The sequence below is a fragment of the Lactuca saligna genome, chromosome 7 (genome assembly GCF_052625555.1).
Source record: "Lactuca saligna cultivar CGN05327 chromosome 7, ASM5262555v1, whole genome shotgun sequence".
NCBI lineage: Eukaryota > Viridiplantae > Streptophyta > Magnoliopsida > Asterales > Asteraceae > Lactuca > Lactuca saligna.
In genome coordinates this window covers 95,689,323-95,701,675 of record NC_136423.1, presented here as the reverse complement: position 1 = coordinate 95,701,675, position 12,353 = coordinate 95,689,323, and positions in this window count along the sequence as shown.

The following is a 12,353-nucleotide window of genomic DNA, read 5'->3' as shown; positions in this document are numbered from 1 at the left end:
TTCGTGAGGGGATCTGCCGGATTCTCATCTGATGATACCCTCTTTGCCATGAGGAGTCCTTCTTCGATCCGATGTCTGATGAAATGGTATTTTCTGTCGATGTGTCTGGATCTCCCGTGATCCCTTGGTTCCTTAGCTAAGGCAACAGCACTTTCACTATCACAGAAAATTTCCATTGGCTCTTTAATAGCTGGTACAACTCCAAGGTCTCCAATGAAGTTCCTCAGCCATAAAGCCTCCTTTGCCGCTTCGCTAGCTGCAATATACTCTGATTCACAAGTAGAATCTGCCACTGTCTCTTGCTTGGAACTCTTCCAAGAAATTGCTCCTCCATTTAGGGTAAAGACCCAGTCCGACTGAGAGCGGAAGTTATCCCTATCAGTCTGGAAGCTAGCATCACTATACCCTACAACTCTCAAGTCATCACTCCCACCGAGGGTAAGGACCCAGTCCTTAGTCCTTCGTAGGTACTTGAGAATATTCTTTACCGCAGTCCAGTGTGCCTTGCCAGGGTTCCCCTGAAACCTGCTAACCATGCTCAGGGCAAAAGCTACATCAGGTCGAGTACACGTCATAGCATACATGATCGATCCTACAGCCGAAGCATAAGGTACTCGACTCATTTGTGCTATCTCAGCCTCAGTGCTAGGGCTTTGTGTCTTACTCAGTTTGGCGTTACTCTGGATGGGCAATTCTCCTTTCTTGGAGTCTTGGATTCTGAATCTCTTCAGAACCTTCTCCAAGTAGGTACTTTGACTAAGTCCAATTAGTCTTTTACTCCGATCTCTCAAGATCCTTATTCCCAAAATATAGGCAGCTTCACCAAGGTCCTTCATAGCGAAACACTTTCCAAGCCAGGACTTTACTTCCTGCAGGGTTGGAATGTCGTTTCCTATGAGTAGTATGTCATCCACATACAATACCAAAAAGCTAACTATACTCCCACTAGCCTTGACATATACACAAGATTCATCTTCACTCCTAGAAAAGCCAAATTCCTTGACCTTTTCATCAAAGCAAAGATTCCATCTGCGAGGTGCTTGCTTTAATCCATAAATGGACTTCTCAAGCTTATACACTCTATTAGGGTACTCGTTGCTGACAAAACCCTCTGGCTGACTCATGTAAACATCTTCAGCCAACTTTCCATTAAGGAAAGCGGTTTTGACATCCATTTGCCAAATTTCATAGTCATGAAATGCGGCTATGGCTAACAGAACCCGAATAGACTTAATCTTGGCTACCGGAGAAAAGGTCTCATCATAATCCACTCCAGGAATTTGAGAGAAGCCCTTTGCAACCAGTCTAGCCTTATAAGTGTGTACTTTACCATCCATGTCGGTCTTCTTCTTGAAGACCCATTTGCACCCTACAGTCTTTCGACCTGGTACATTCTCAACCAAGTTCCAAACTTGATTGTCATACATGGATTGTATCTCGCTATCCATAGCCTCTTTCCATTTAGCAGACTCGGGGCCTGCCATGGCTTCCTCGTAGCTATTAGGGTCATCTTGACTTACTAGTGTCTCATCACTAATAAGTGTCTCACCTTCTGCAGTAATATGGAATCCATAGTAATGCTCAGGTGCACTCCTAACTCTCGTGGAACTCCTCAGAGGTACAGATTCGTCAATTGGCTCAACAGGAGTTTCCTCCTTAGGTTGAGGGCTAGAGTTTGAAGTTCCTTCACCACTTGACTCTTGAATTTCTTCAAGATCAACTTGCCTCCCACTGTCTCCTTGGCTTATAAACTCTCTTTCTCGAAAGACTCCTCTTCTTGCTACAAAGACCACATTGTCACTAGGTCTGTAGAAGAGGTAACCAAAGGATTGCTGTGGATAGCCGATGAAAATACACCTCTCGCTTCGGGGTTCGAGCTTATCATGAGTCTCGCGTCTCACGAAAGCCTCGCAACCCCAAATCTTGATGTGGTCTAGTTTAGGTACTTTACCAGTCCACATCTCGTGAGGAGTTTTGGCAACTTTCTTTGTAGGGACTAGTTTAAGGATATGGGCGGCAGTCTCTAAGGCATACCCCCAGAATGAGATTGGTAGCGAAGCTCGACTCATCATGGAACGAACCATGTCCAACAAGGTTCGATTATGCCTCTCAGCCACACCATTCAACTGCGGTGTCCTGGGAGGTGTCAATTGTGAGACAATCCCACATTCCTTTAGATAGTCGAGGAACTCTGAACTAAGATACTCACCACCCCGATCAGATCGAAGCATCTTAATGTTCCTGCCCAATTGATTCTCGACTTCCTGTTTAAATTCCTTAAACTTCTCGAAAGTCTCTGACTTATGCTTGATTAAGTAGACATATCCATATCTACTGTAATCATCAGTAAAAGTCAAATAATAACGATTAGCATCCCTTGTGGCATGTTTGAATGGTCCACACACATCCGTGTGTATAAGGTCCAACAAACCTTCACCCCTTTCACACGAGCCTGTGAAGGGTGACTTTGTCATTTTTCCAAGTAAGCATGATTCGCAACTATCATTTGATTTTAGGTCAAACGACTCCAAGAATCCATCCTTTTGGAGTTGGCCTATGCGTTTCTTGCTTATATGTCCAAGACGACAATGCCATAATGATGCTTTATCCAAGTTATTATTATTAGTAGAATCAATACACAAAACATTATTTCCTAAGTTATCTACAACAGATACAGCTTCATACACACCATCACAAGGTAATGCTTTAAAATAAAGTACATTATTAAAGAAAGCATTAATCGAACCAACTTCATTATCAAACGAAAAGGTGAAACCTTGTTTGTACAATGCATGAAAGGAAATAATATTTCTTGCCATTTCTGGCGAATAACAACATTTATTCAAATCTAAATTTAACCCACTACTTAGCGATAAATTATAAACTCCAATCTTGGTGACAGGTGTAACTTTCCTATTCCCCATGATTAAGTTTATTCTTCCTTGCTCCACATTCTCACTTCTTCCTAGTCCCTGCAAGTCACAACAAATATGAATACCGCAACCGGTATCAAGGACCCAAGATTTCGAATGGGGTGAGTTATTAGAAATGATAGTGTAAATACCTGCATGGTTGGGTTTGACTTTCCCATCCTTCACATCCTGCTGGTACTTTGGGCAGTTCCGCTTCCAATGAGCTTTTTCATGGCAATAGAAGCATTCAGCTTCTTTTGGGTCAAAAGAAGGAGTAATGAAACCTTTCTTGGTTCCACTTGAAGAAGAGCCATCAAGGGTCCGAGCCTTGGTACCCTTCGAAGATCTCTTTCTCTTCCTCCCTCGACTTTGCCCGATTGCCAAGACCGGAGTTGAGTCTGGAGTAGGAGTGATAGCAACCGACTTCCCCTTAAGACCTGTTTCTGCGGTCTTGAGAAGTCCCTGAAGTTTGCTGAGGGTGACCTCTTCCTTGTTCATGTGATATGTCATGCGGAATTGATCATAGCACGATGGTAAGGAGTGCAAAATGATATCTATTGCAAGCTCCTCAGGGAAGTTCACATTGAGCTTCAGCAAACGATCCACATACCTTTGCATTTTCTGCATGTGGCTCGTGACGGACTCTCCGTCCTTCATCATGGTTGTTATCATGGAGCAGATGACTTCGTACCTCTCTTGTCGTGCACTTTGATGGTATCTTTCCATCAAATCTTGGTGCATTTCATAAGGGTAGAAATCTTCATAAGACTTTTGGAGTTCAGCTGTCATGGTGGCCAACATGATGCAAGCCACCTTGGTTGCATCTCTTTCATGAGTATGAAAGTCAGCGATCTCCTGGGGATTTGCAGTGGACTCATCAATTTCCTTAAGCTCCTTGTCAAGGACATATTCTTTGTCCTCGTAGCGGGTAATCATCCTGATGTTTCTGATCCATTTATTGAAGTTGGATCCATCAAAGGTGACTTTCCCACACAAACTCATAAGAGTAAAGGAGCCATTAGGATTCGAGCCAGAAGCATTATTTGAAGACATCTGAAAGAGAAGAACAAGTTTAGTTTAGATTTAAGAGAGTCCTTAATAAAACACCCAAATGTAATATTAAGGCTAGGATCCAATCACAATATAATATAACTTAGAAGAGGTATGTCGTAATCTAAGCTATACCATATTTGAAAGGTAGGTGAATGACGATTCACCAATTTCCACCACGAAAACCGAAATATTAGATATTTGGTTTTTATTGGTTTTAGAAATTCCTAGATTCTTTGAGATCCAATGAACTTTTCAAAGGCATGTTTCAATCTCGAGAGTGCCCTCCATGTTTTGTGACTGGGATGCCGAGGATCACAAAACGAGGTGTGAAGTGACCATGCAAATCACTTGGTACCCTTAAAGTTTATCACTCAATCGATGTGCCGGTAAACCACACACGCTCCACCGATACTATAATAAACCTTAAGTCACCCTTTACCTACTTTGTTAAGTCCAAGTTAGTGTGCCGGTTAACCACACACGCTCCACCAACGACTTAGACAAAGTGTAAAGTGTAATTTCATGGATTAGCACCTTATTCACATTTTCCTAAAGTAACTAAGATTGGGAATTTAATAAACATTTAGTTACTTTATTATATTCATCATACTTTGAATGAGAATTTATAAGTCCTTGTCTTACCCGTTCGGCTAACGACCCTCCACCAGTCAAGCAAGCGGTGGGTGAGAGTAAACACCCATTAAGTCACCATTTTATAGGCAACAACCTTATACCCACCTTATAGACCGACTTCGTGAATGAGGCGTACTAGCGGTAAGACGACTTTATTCTTATACATATATATATATAATTATTAAATCATCATAATATAAGTATAAGGGTTGAATTTTAACTTTTAAAATTCTAGGGGTTGGAACTTAAAGTTTTAACTTAACTTTACTTGTTCCAAAACTTGAGGGCAAGTTTTGTAACTTTCAAAACTCTTCATTTTTCTAACTCTTGTATTTGTTTTAATGGTTTTAACTCAAGTGTGACTCTTGGTTTTCCATAACTTAAGGATAAGTTATGGACTCCATTAAAACACATTATGATCAAGAATTAATCTACCAAATAGGTTACAAATAATTCCTATGATCATCTAAAACATCATAAGAACAAGAACATGAATATGAACACAATCAAAAAATTACATTTAAAACTTTGTAATTTTTGATAACTAGTTGTTGTAAATGAATTAGCAAAGACATTACACCACCAAAAACAAGTTTTCAATTACCAAAACAGTTTAGGGTAATGTTTCTAATGCATTTCCAGCAATTGAATCGAAATTCTGCACTCAGTTGACCCTACTCGCCGAGTGCATGAACTCACTCGCCGAGTTGGTTGAAGATACTCATGGACTCGACGAGTCCCCCCTATAGACTCGACGAGTCCATTCACAGACAACAAGATTTCCGATTCCGTTTTCAACTTTTAAGCACAAATAAGAGCAAACAAGCCTAGGCTCTGATACCACTGATGGGTTTTGAGCATTCTAACACTTCCTAAGTGTACATGCAACCCTAATAACCTTGGATCTATGTTTGTCTAATTGTCATGCAAAGTTGAATTCCAAGGTTATATTCCTATCTAGCATACATGGGGAACAATTTTAACTTAAAGTATAGATAGAATAACTTACCTTGTTGTTGTTTGTGTTCCTTGAAACCTTGTGAGCCTAGCACCCCAAGTGTGATGCCTCAAATGCTTCACACAACACCAAATGCTCTTGGAAGAACTTATGAGAGAACACACACTTCTTCAAAATCGGCCAAGCCCTCTTATTTCTTAGTGTAGCCGATTTTGGGAGGAGAACATGTTACTTATATAGTGTTGACACATCTAGGGTTAAACCCTAATGTGTCATGACTCTTCATTTCCATGACCCATGGGTTTGTAACTCCCATGGAGCATCCTATGGGTGGAACCCAACTTGATAGTCCATGGAGCCTTTTAGCCCACTATACAAGATATGGATGATTTACATAATCAACCCATATATTTAATTAGTTATCTTTTGATCACATAATTAATTCTAAATTAATTCTTGATCAAACTAATCAAATAATATTATTAATATATTAGAACTTATAATATATTAATAATCTCCAAGTGTTATTTCTCTCATTTAGTCTATCCAATTGCATGGTGCCATGCAACCCAAATGGACCATGCCGGGTCGGGTCAAGTACATACCAGAAATAGTTATGGACTTAGACACCTTATCCAACACTTAGATTGCTCATGTAAAGAGTAGAAGTATGTTCTCGAAAGTTGGACCTACATCCCCATGATGCAGTCCTAGTCATGGGTGGAAGTAAGTTCGTAGAATGGTCTCAAGATGTTTGTCGTTCGAGCTGAGGTATCGTGAGTTGGTGAATAACAAGATCCAACCACTGAAAGAGACTTGGAAATGCCTCTGGAGATAAATCACTATAGTCCAATGATTTGACTAAAGCATGATTCAGATAGACTCTTATGAATGAATGACAAGAGTACTTGAATGAAGAATGACACAGAAGTTAGCCGGCTGTCAATATCTGTGATATTCACGATGTAAAGATTCTGGAAAATGACCTTGGAAAGGTCTTACATCATATCCACTAAAGATAGTTCCTGACAGCATAAAGACCTAACTAAAGTACTTACGGTACAAGATAATTTCATAGAAAATGCCACATCCGGCATAGACAGAAAAATACGATTCCTCTTTATAAGGGAAATAAAGTAAAGCGTCTACAATTGGCGACGGTCATCCCTCTGGTGAACTTGTAGTTCAACCAATTGACGTTCCATGTTAAGTAGGTGTCTTTCACGCACCATCTGGCGTACCTGGAGCTCTATGACTTCGACTCGTGATTCGGCCAGTGCTTGCAGCAGGGTTTCCTGGTTTCTCTCTGATCTCTCGTGTGCATCTTCTAGACGAATGGTGTGAAGGGTATGCATTTTAGCATAGGCGTCTACTTCTGTAATCTGATGTAGGGCTGTCCTGCCTTGAATCTCATTTTGGGCCACTCTGCGGACCAAGATTGGCAAGACTATATCTGCTAAGCCCTCATTGCTCCAGTCATAAAAGCTTCGGTCGCCATCAAATAGCATAGACTGATCATATCCTTGGCTCCTTGTTTCCAAGCATTCCCCTCACTCAGGGGGGTCGGGCCATGAAAAGCCGGACGAGGGTTAGGAATTGGAAAAGGAGCTGCTCGGGGTAGGTTTTCAAACTCTGGTTCGGAGTTAGCATCATACGAAAGGTCTTCGTCATGGTGATCATTCAAGGGGAACAGGATGATCATTCTCTGGTTATTCTCCAAACCAACCAGCTATGACTTCATTCGGAAGATACTGGTTGTCAAGGGGATGGAGTCCAGTTATGATTTCTTTTGCGAGAATTTAGGGTAAGAGAATAATTATTAGACAAACTATCTAGATAATTATTTAGAAAATCTTCATTAGTTACATCGCTATTTGTGAAGTGCATACCAGCTATGTGTAATCTAAACAGGATAGACCTTCGAATAAGTGACCTTAATTCCAAATTCACACAGAATAGGGGTAAGGCAAAATTATCACTGATTCTAAATCTATAACATCCTAATTACATGTAGCCTTAGTGTATCCACTTAGCAACTATCAACTTAGTAATGAAGATCCCGTTTTAATTCTCAAGTATAAAGTACTTATAGTAACACCAAATACACCTATAGTATTTAAATTTTAAATGTTATGTTCTATTGTTCTCATTGTGGTAGGGTTGGTAAGATTTTAGCATTGTTGCAACCACACATTTAAACTTAGGCACATGCTAGTCAACCCTCGGATAATATAGGCGATCAGGCTATATCTTCCCAGTTTTGACCATATGTCTCTAAGCCCACTTGTATTGTCCAACAATCGTAATTCTTTTGTACTGTCCTAGTGACACTGATTTTAGTATGAATGCAACACGTATACTTATTTAAATATTTTACTATTTAAAGTATAAACTCTTGGTCAGAGTATTTTTAATCCCGTATGTATTTATAGTTAGTATATCTTTTATGGGTTGATATACTTAATTCACTATAAACAATGCTCTGATACCAATCTGTCACACCCCAAAACCAGGAACGGTGGAAACGTTCTGGGGCGGAGGACGTCATGTATAATATCAACAACAATGTAAAGTAGTAAACAAGCAACAACATCATCCATTGCATTAATAATATAATTATTATACAAATGTGTTCTGTCAAATTTTGATAAACACTAAAGCATAAATCAAAATGAAAGATAAGTCTTGAACAAGATCCATCTTCCTTTCTCCTTGCATCGGTACCTGTCTATGATGACCTGAGGATACAAGTAATTTTGAAAGCGAGTATCAGCTTTAAAGCTGGTGAGATCATAAGTATTTAGTGTCTTAATTTGTATGTGAGAAAATGTAAGTATATGTACTTAAAAGTATTGAAAGTGTATATGAACTGTAAGTGTTTGAAAAACCCTAGAATCCCTATGATTCCTATTAATAACAAAAGGAGTCTTCTACCAAGACCTAACTGTTCTGAATGTAGTCTTCTACCAAGACCTAACTGTTCTGAATGTGTGTGTCTCTTGTAAGAGGATGTATTTTCCAAAGTATAACTATCGTTATTCAAAAATATAGTTTGTACAATACTGTTTAAGTGAGGTTATCACTAAAAATATGTAATGGAAAATCAATGTAGTACTATGGTGTAGTGTCCAACTACAACCGTACTTATTACCTTAAATCTAGGATAATACTTCCAAGTACTGTAGTATTTAATAAAAATAACTACATCGGTACTCAACTGCCTTATTTGAGGGATAAGGTATAATGTTATGTCTAGATCCCAGACTATACGCTCCCCTATCAAAGGGATTTTGGGACCTACCCATGACCCCTGCATGAACGCAAGCCGTGAGCATCCACATTACCGAATGATCATGTATACTCGATATAACTATCACAATTGTGGTGTGATTCATCAGTATAGTTAGATCCTGAACTGGTTCCGTGCTATAGCACCTAATGACGTCTGTTCTATGTATATGTAAGTGTGATCATGTAATTGTCCTCAAGTAAGAGCGATCATGTAATAGTACAGTAGTGTACTGTAATGTTCTACGTGTGCTAGCTGTAATGTGTGTTCTCTCTATCTAGCAAGTATAGTAATGTAATCATTCTAGTATAGTTGTATATGTTCTCGTCCTAGTATAGCTGTATATGTAATGTACTGAAAAGTTCTAGAAAGTATTGACTCATGAATGAACTGACTCATTGAATGATATCGTGTTCTAGCAATGGTTCTAGTATCTTCCTGAACTACCCCTATGGTAGCTTTCTAGTAATCTAAGTGTACGTATGGACATGGATGTATACCCTTGCTACCCAAGGGCATAGGATGAACTGGAAGGACCTTTTATGACTATATATGTGTACATGATATATAACTAATATTTAAACGACCTTCGGACGAATACCCAAAATCCCACCAGACCACATCTCAAGGCGCGAAAAGGAAATAGGGTGGATAGCCTTCCTAACTCTTTAAAACATTTCTTATATAAGTATACATATAGAGGCATGCAATTTATAATATAAAAGCATAAATAAGATTTGTAAGACATTTGAAATATAAGTATTATTTTAAGAAAATATCGACTTGGTGTCAATCTATAAAACAATTTGAAGGCATAAGTTTAATAAAACAGTTTAAGTATAAGAAAACATTTGTTTGAAACGCAGTTGTAAATAAGTTTGAAAGGAAATGTACGAAGTAAGCTGTGCAGTGTAAAAAGAGGTTTAAAACATATATAATGTTATAAAAAGTCATTTGAAGGAAACTGTTTGGTAAAGCGGCTAATGAGTAGCCAAATCATTTGATTGCTGTATATTAATCACATGTGATTGATGTAGTAAGTAATATAATCCTACTTGCTAATCACATGTGATTGACATAATAAGTAGCATGATTCTACTTGTATCCCCCCCATAAAACATTTAAAAAGAGTTTAAAACATTAGTTAAGGGGTATGAACTCACCTGCGGTAAGTGACTGGAATTGAACGGACTGTTATCGTACGGAAGGATCGGACAAGTGCTTGGTGTCAAGTGGAGACTTAGACACACACAATGATCCTAATTACATATGAAAACATATGTATATAAATAATTAGTGATTATAACACTAATTATACAAGTAATAACATTTAAGCGCGAGGATAACACTTTTGGTCAAGTGCTAGGAGGCTAAAGGGTTGCAACAAAGGAGTGCAATGCCCCTAATGTGAGTTTAAGGTCAAAAGACCACATTCATTAGAGTTTACGGCCCAAGGAAGTAAGTTCCTGGCCGTAAACTCCCAACCAAGGCTTGGGATGGTACTTTCAATTACTACAACCTTAGTGGGAATTGTTTCAAGGCACATACAAGTGTTTGGGCACCATATTGACTCCTTTGGGGAGTTTACGGCCCAAAGACCCTTTTCCCTTGGAGTTTACAGCCGTAAACTCCCTTGGGAGGGTGATTATGGTGCCTTCAAGTCTCTCAAATAACTAGGAACAATTCTAAGCTTTTGTACTTGGCCTTAAGAGGATTTATGGCACCATTTGGTACCATTTCTTGGAGTTTACGACCATAGAACATCTTGGGCCGTAAACTCCCTCAAACATGGGGTTCTAAATGTTTTAGCTAGTCCATAACTCATCTAGGTACTTGTCAAAATTGTCCCTTGGCCTTAGGAAGTGTTTAGGGTGTCATTTGACCCCTTTAAAGGAGTTTACGGCTCAAGAATTACTCTTGGCCGTAAACTCTTCAACATATGTGCTTTCCTTATGTTTTCTAGGTCCTAGATACTTTAGGGTATTTGTCTAACATGAAGTCCAAGCCTTTGGGGGTGATTAGGGCACTTTTAGCCCTTGTGAAACAACCCAAAAATTTCGTTTTTCGATATAATCGAAACCATAATCAGAGTGTCATATAATAAAACCATATGTGACGTATTCCAACATAATAGAAAACACTGTGCGGAAAACTATATCATACTACGTCAAATCAAAACAAACTAAATCAATCCCAGGCTAAAAGCTAAAGCTGTGGTGTGTGCGATGCCGTCACCCCGAGCTCTTCCCTTTGCTTGCGGAAGTGCCTGAAACCAAAACTGAAACTGTAAGCACGAAGCTTAGTGAGCTCCCCCAAACTACCACATACCATACAATAACATATAAACACATATTGGGCCTTGCCCACTGCATCGGGACGAAGCCCGGCAACTGCATCGGACCGAAGTCCGGAACTGACTGGGACCTTGTCCCCTGCATCGGACCAAAGTCCGGAACTATCTGCATCGGACCGAAGTCCGGAACTAACTGCATCGGACCGAAGTCCGGAACTAACTGCATCGGACTGAATTCCGGAACTAACTGCATCGGACCAAAGTCCGGAACCGACTGGGACCTTGTCCCCTGCATCGGACTGAAGTCCGGAACTAACTGACTGAGCATAGCGTAGCATAACATAACAACTAGCATGAACACATATACTGCATACTACATCGGGCCGTAGCCCGGAACACATAATACATAACACATAAAACATAGCACACAAATCCTGTCTGAGCCACGAAGGCATCAAACATACTAGCTACTGCATCGGATCAAATTCCGGAAACTACTGCTAACTGAACGGGCCGACATTGTGGCCTTAGACCCGTCCCTACTGGAAGGAAACTCACCTCGTAAACTGGCTGCTGAGTGTGTGGCTCTGGAAGCTAACGGCTGCTGTTCCTGTATCTCTCCGGCTACAAGTCCATAAACACACTCAATCAAATACTAAACACTGCACTTGGGTAAAATGACTCTTTTACCCTTGGTCAAAGTTACTCTCATCTGGACTGACTCGCCGAGTTGGGCCACCCAACTCGCCGAGTCCTACTCTCACTTTTCAATCATACTCGCTGCTACTCGTCGAGTATGGCATCGACTCGACGAGTACCCTCTTGATCCAAGAACTCAGACAATCTTCATCCGACTCGCCGAGCCGTATGAACGTACTCGACGAGTTGTTCTTGATCTTAAGAAGATTGCCTTGGACTCGCCGAGTTGTATGAACAACTCGCCGAGTCCCTCCATTACTGAGTCTACCTTCAACTCACAGAGTCCACTCTCTAACTCACTGGTTCCACTCAACACTGCTAAAAATGAAGGAATCGGGGACTCACGACTCAACTCGCCGAGTCGTTCTTCCCAACTCGCCGAGTTGCCGCCATGCAACTGTTTTTCACCCGGTTTTGCTTGAATCCAACACATACAAATGATAGATCTGAGTCCAATAAGCTGGTTTACCACGTAAAGTTTCCAACTTTACGTGTACAACACATGAATAAGGGAAA